The sequence below is a fragment of the Papaver somniferum genome, chromosome 4, assembly GCF_003573695.1.
Source record: "Papaver somniferum cultivar HN1 chromosome 4, ASM357369v1, whole genome shotgun sequence".
In the NCBI taxonomy this organism is placed as follows: Eukaryota; Viridiplantae; Streptophyta; class Magnoliopsida; order Ranunculales; family Papaveraceae; genus Papaver; species Papaver somniferum.
Genome location: NC_039361.1, coordinates 155,148,767 through 155,155,828, shown reverse-complemented (window position 1 = coordinate 155,155,828; position 7,062 = coordinate 155,148,767). Strand labels below are relative to the sequence as shown.

Below are 7,062 nucleotides of genomic sequence, written 5' to 3'. Positions count from 1 at the left end.
CAGTCGTCCCAAGCATCCAAAGAGCTATGAGGACATATAGTTTTTGCATGCTAGTAATAAGAAGTTAGAAATACCAAAGAACATATTCTCATTCTTAAATTTTGAGTGAGAAATAACCACACCATAATGGGAGAACGCGTGTTTGAGAAGCGACCAATAAGCATTTCTCCTCGACTTCTTTCTCACCAAAAAGGATTTTATGAAATTGCACTCAAAAGACGTACTTTTATGGTTCTCACATGTGTGCAGGTAGGAATGAAGAGAGAAATCCTACACGCGTTGAATGGTGGGAAGGACAACTTCCGAAATATTTTTAAAAACCCACATCTTTTAACATTTTGAAAACCCATTTTTCTGACGATCTCTAAGAAAGGAAATCAACCACTATTATAGAAGATGAGATTACTTACTCACCTTCACATCCGATTGCAATGATGATAATACCACTCTCATAGCATCCCATATAAACGTCTTCCGCTACTCGTCTTCATCTTCTTGGTCTTCGGATTCGGATTCAACTATGATGATAAACACTTGAACTTCGTAATTCCTTCACAATTTGTAACTCTTTTCCTCAAAATCCTTGTCGCTTGAAACTTCCTTATATATTTTCCTTTCCCACGTCTTATTAAATAAAAACCAATAACAAAAATTTCTCTTGTCATCATTTTTTTTTGTGATGATAAGAGATATAAAATACAAAACAAAGTGAAATAAAACAAACCATGGCCGTGGGAAAAGTACTTTACCGCTTGATTCTTCACAACTTGTATCATCTCGAAATCATAAACTTCAATCATTCTCACCTCTTGCTTTTCTTTGCTCTTGTAAATAAGTCTCCATACTTGGATACAAAATTATGCTCATTGTATTGTAAGTCTTCAACATATATAAAAAATCTTCTCTTTGTATGTTGCTTTACCTGGATATAAAATTTGCTCTTTTCTTGTTCCGTTGCTTGTAAACCTTTAACGTCTTAAACTTTCCTTGTAGATTTTTATTTCGCTCCCTTGTTGATGATGATGGTGTTTCTATGGACCCGTTGTTGTCGAGAGAGAGAATGGTGCTAACTGCAAATCGAACTACAAGAAGGAGGCTTTCATCTATAGACGTCACCCTCATGATTGACAAAATTAACACTCAAGAGATCAAATAGTAGTGCTTCTGTTGGTGGGAGGTTGGGTATCTCACATTTTTACCCGAAATTAACGCACGGTGACACACACTCAAAAGAAAGTTTTTTTAGTCCGCTACAAGAATTTTTGGTCGGTGCCTCACATATAAATACGTGTAGTCTCCACTAATGATTGATCAACAACTCTAATAATGCATTTCTCCCTGATCCTAATTTGCATCACCGGCATGATTAAATCCATTGTTTAACACTCTAACAAGTAAGAAATCCGAACATAGTTCCCTAACACTTCCAAGTTCAGTTATGTCGGTCAGAATTCTCTATGTAAACATACCTAGAAGTATGCTAGTGACTCTAAAATCTCTAAAAGTTGGAGGTTTTATGCAATTTTTTTTATTTAAATATATGCTTAACCACTCTCCCACACTTAAACCTTACATTGTCCTCAATGTAATTGAATCCTCCTAGTAAAGTCAATGTGGGAAATCCTAAGGTGATATGGAACAAGAAAAATAAATAACAAATTAAAAAAAAAAGATAAGATAAGAAATACAAAAACGATGGGTTGGCTTCCGTTTAGCGCTTGTTTTAACGTCGTCGGCCAGACTTAGCTTCTTGCAAGATTCATTCCCCATAGACTAACAATATGAAAAGTTGGGGATCCTTCCATAGAACTTGTTTATCAAACACTAGCTTCGCACACATATTAGTGATATAAAACAGAAACGAAGCTATGAATCGGTAAAAGTTTCCCCCAAACTTATTCTTGTCCACACTTGGAAGTGGATATAAAACATAAAATTCGATAGCTTCCACGGTTGCTTGTTCAAAGACCTGCATAGCATGAGAATCAAATATTTCCAATGGCGGATATCGAGAAACAAAGTCATTCAACAATGTTTTTGAAGCACATACATTCAAACCAATAAGAGGTAAAGGAGAAGAAACAACATGTAACGGGTTAGACAAACCTCGCACAATCTCTTGTAGCACGGAATCCTCTTCATCCTTAAAAAATTCAAGTGAATTACTTACCTCTTGTATATCATGGTCCTCTATCAAACTTTGCAACCATTCTTCATCCATTTATACCTTAACTAAAGTCTCGGCATTAACATCATCATCATCATTTGCAAGATCAATTGAGTCTTCCACAATATTGGTCATATCGGTATCATTCTCAACATACTCGTCATCATTATTGTAAGGCACATACTCTTTTGCGGATCCAAATTTCACTATAAGGAAATTTTTTAGAACATTCAAATATGCATCATCATCAAGCTCCACCCTTTGAATAGGATCTTGATCGTTATTAAGATCAATACTTAAGTATTATACACAAGTATCATCATATTCCTCTTCGTCTTCATCTTGGTCCCAAAAAGATTCCATTGTACACTCCTCGGAGATGTCACCATGTGCACACGACGTTTCATCATAATCATCGTCACTTCCATAGTTAACACAAAGTTGTTCATCGTTGAAGTTAATGTTGGTAAACTAAAACGCATCCTTTTGAATAGGTGAATGATCATTATTACGATCAAGAGTTGAGTTAGCTACACAATTATCAACGAAATTATCCAAGGAATGGCCTTTTTCAACATTAGTATCAATCAAATATTCATCACAAACCATAGGCACATTAGAAGTCTACCTTTCTTCCTTGTATTGATCAATACCTCTTCGTAAGTTAGAAATACCTTCATGAAGTTCATGGAGTTGCTCCTCTATAGCCTCTTTATCTTCTTGAAACTCTTGTTGTACAAAGTTGAAAAATTTGTCCATAAAGTTTGAGACTTTTTGTTCATGAGCATAAGAATCCTCCCATCCTTGCAATTGTTCGCACACATACCCGTCATAAGGTTGTTGATACGTGTGAGAACCATAATAATCCGTAGGATATTGATCATTACCAATAAATTGGTTTTGATTATACCCATGGAATGGTTGGAAGTTGTTATATTGTTGAGGTTGTTGAAAACCGTATCCATTGTTCCAATATGCTCCTTCCATAAAAGGACCCTGAAACAAGAATTCTCAAAACTATATCAAAATCGGAAAATAAGAAAGAAAAAAATTAAAAAAAAAAAACCCAAAAACAAGTGACAACCGCTACCTCCCCGGCAGCGGCGCCAAAATTTGATCGTTGTCGTATGCGTCAAAAATAAATTACTTTCTTACTACTCAAAATATAAAATATAGCAAGGGCAAGAAAGGATCGTTCCTACAGAGAGGTCTAGGTTGTCAATATGTTATGGTTTCTTATAAGTAACAAGGGGGATTTTCTGGTTTTATAAAAGTATACTAAAATAAAAGCAAAGCAAATAAAACAATGCAAAGACGTAAATCAAGGATGTGAAAATATTGGGTAAAGGTTCATCTTCAATTGTAAACAAGTTTTTGAATATATGAATAGAATTTGTATTTAATTCGTTATCATCAAAAGCCCTAGAATACCTTATTGCAAGATACATAAATTTCCTAAGTTCATCAACACACATATTAGAGATGCATTTGTGAATTCTACCTAAAGAATAACCTAACGCCTTGCGCTAATTAAGTTCAATTCCTAGGAAGATTAAGTTTAAAAAAATAGGCTAATCAATACAATTGTCACACATTGCGCATAACAATTCGGAAAATGGTCAATCTCTACATATGATCACAAGAGTGTATCACTACAAACCGTAATCATATCATGCTACTCGTATTCAAGGTTATCGCTCGATGATGAATCCTAAAATAGCTGTAGATATGGATGTAAGTTCAATCAATTATAGAATCAACTAAACAAACATTCGATCATATTGCAATACATCAATCATGCAATTATTATAAACCGTGGAAATCAAATGATAATATTGAGAGAAAACTAATTCATAAAATCCATAACTTGTTTTCAAAATCCAACTACATGTTTAACCAATAATTTGATCGTTGTCGTATGCGTCAAAAATAAATTACTTTCTCACTACTCAAAATATATAATATTGCAAGGGAAAGAAGGGATCGTTCCCACAGAGAGGACTAGCTTGTCAATATGTTTCGGTTTCGTATGTAAAGCAAATCAAACTAAAAGCAAATAAATCAATAAAGCACACAAATCAAGGATGAGAAAGTATTGGATAAAGGTTTCATCTTCAATTGGAAACAAGTTTTTGAATATATGAATAGAATTCGTATTTAATCTCGCTATCATCAAAAGCCTTAGAATACCTTATTGCAAGAATACTCCGTAAATTTCCTAAGTCATCAACACACACTAGAGGTGCGAGTGTGAATTCTACCTAAAGAATAACCTAACGCCTTGCGCTAATTAAGTTCAATTCCTAGGAGCATTAAGTTTAAGAAATAGGCTAATCAATGCAATTGTCATACATTGCGCATAACAATTCGGACAATGGTCAATCTTTACATATGATCACAAGAGTGTATCACTACAAACCGTAATCATATCATGCTATTCGTATTCAAGGCTATTGCTCGATGATGAACCCTAAAATAGCTATATATATGTATGTAAGTTCAATCAATTCTAGACTCAACCAAACAAACATTCAATCATGTTGCAATACATCAATCATGCAATTATTATAAACCGTAGAAATCAAACGATAATATTGAGAGAAAACTAATTCGTAAAATTCATAACTTGTTTTCAAAATCCAACTACATCTTTAACCAATAATAAAATTTAGCTCATGTTCATGGAGTTCATAACAAGAATAAAGAGAAAAGATTTCATGTCTAAACCCTAGAACAAAAAGTAGAAGAAGTAATTATAGAAGTGTATATGAAAAAAGTGTAGAACTTCTCTATTTATTGGCTTCAATTTCCTTGTAATCCTGTTAATCCCTATCCAATTAGGATACTTAACCTCCTCAAATCCACCAAAAATCCTAATTTTCACGCCAATAGCAAGCCCAAAACGCATCCCTCCATTCTCTTTTCGCGCAAGCCCAATAAGGCCCAACAGAAACCTAATTCAAATTGGTTTCACCATTTTGCTCATAATTTATTCATACGAACTCGGAATGTCCTCATTCTTTTTGCGTTCTTTTTGTATTTGAATTCTCTTCAAGATGGTCATAAGAAATCCTGGATTTTAATGAGTTGAAATTGGTCTTTGGCCCTTCTTCCCAATTTTGGATGATTTCTTCTTCTTTTCTTTAGTGTGACTCCAAAGTAGCTATGAAACTCAAAACACGCGTAAAATATATAATTTACAAGAAAAATAGCAAAGAAAGCATAACTAATAAATAATAATTAATGGTGTATTCTACACCTATCACAAAGCAGTATCAGTACAGACAATTCAAGAGTATCTCAAGCCAATATATAACAACTTAATATATCAATCACTATGCACAGTATGAAGATTTTGCAACTGACATTGACATCACGATGAAGAACATGATTTCTGTACAAATAATACAGATCCATTAGGAGTTGCACAAGCCACTTACAGGGTTTCTGCACACAATATGAACTAACAAACAGAACCTTGCAATTGCAGATATTCCATAGTATAGCTCATGTAGAGGAAAGGTGATGCACCGCTTCAGAAATGTGAACACCATTAGCTCTTTTTATAGATTCACCCCTGCACCTAGTTAGTAAGTTTGCGAATGATTCGCGAATCATTCGCGAATTTTTCCGTATCACGAATTTTACCGTTTTATTCGTGTACGTTTGCAACTCCGAACCCAAGTCGCGTATTATGTGGCATTCCCGGATTATTCGCGAACCGTTCACGAATTTTACGTATTCCGAATGATACGTCCGCTTAATTCGCCATAAATTCTTTAGCTTTTACTTTTCAAAGACTCCACTTTTTGGGCTTTACTGCCTTCCGAGCATACACGACCGAATATTAGACGTGTTGTAATTTTTATGAAACATAAACGACTGAAGAGATTTGAAGGTCAAGGTGAGAGAGATCTCAAACTCACTAACCAAGCATCTAAACCACCATACGACGTCCTCTTGGATAACTAATGTTGTATATATTATTAATATCATCATATTAAGTTTATTTTTTCTTTAAATAACTCACACATATGCATAAAAATTGGTCTATGACCTTATAAATACAAATTATTTGTTATATATAGATACCGAATTTTCAGAGACGAACTCACATTTATAAATCGAATTATACACGTACGTATGCCGTTCCGAATTTCTGACGAATCACGTCCCGTTGATCGAATTTTGGACCGAATCTGGATTTTACAAAACCGTATAATACTCGTACATTTGACGTTCCGTACGTTTGCCGAATCCCGAATTGCTAACTAGGCCCCTGCATGGTCGAAGGAAGTAGTACCAATGTTTAACAGGAGCATATGAATCATGGAGAAATCATGCTGAGGCCCGCTGATTGACACATTATATTACAATTTTTATTAAACAAGAAGAGCAACTTACATGTATTCACCCTCACAATAACCAATCATGATACACACGTACCAACCCTGCTAATAATATGTTAAAATTTCCAAGTAAGAAATCCAACCATTCTAAGCCCAATGAACTTAAAGGGTAATCAATTTTCTACCGAAAAGCTGACCTTTTCTATCCATGAGTCTTTCTTATTGCTTGTTTTGGACTACTTCTCCTAGTACCTGGAAAAAAAAACAAATTTATCATAAACAGATGTTCAACTGTATAGAAGAAAACCATTTCCTAGAAACTAAACATAAACTTGATCACAAACCGAAATCTAAACCAAACCAATGAAAAGGAACTCTAACATTGTCTCTAAAAGAAAAAATAAAATTCAGATTACAACATCACCACCTCAGTTGGTATCAACACTAACCCTAGAAATTAACACCTCAATTGAAATTTTAGTTTTCACTTTTGGGTGAAGTTCGATTTTGGTAAAAAAAAATTAAGCCATTAGAAATTAAACCCAA

General features: G+C 34.3%; 1 long non-coding RNA gene across 1 annotated transcript; it reads right to left on the bottom strand.

The window, feature by feature from the left end:
* Nucleotides 1–4,761: 4,761 nt before the first annotated feature.
* LOC113274387 lies at nucleotides 4,762–6,770 on the bottom strand. Its single transcript, XR_003322986.1, has 3 exons — nucleotides 6,714–6,770; nucleotides 6,572–6,618; nucleotides 4,762–5,744 (listed from the first exon to the last, which is right to left on the bottom strand). It is a non-coding gene; the product is annotated as an uncharacterized LOC113274387 (long non-coding RNA).
* Nucleotides 6,771–7,062: the final 292 nt, after the last annotated feature.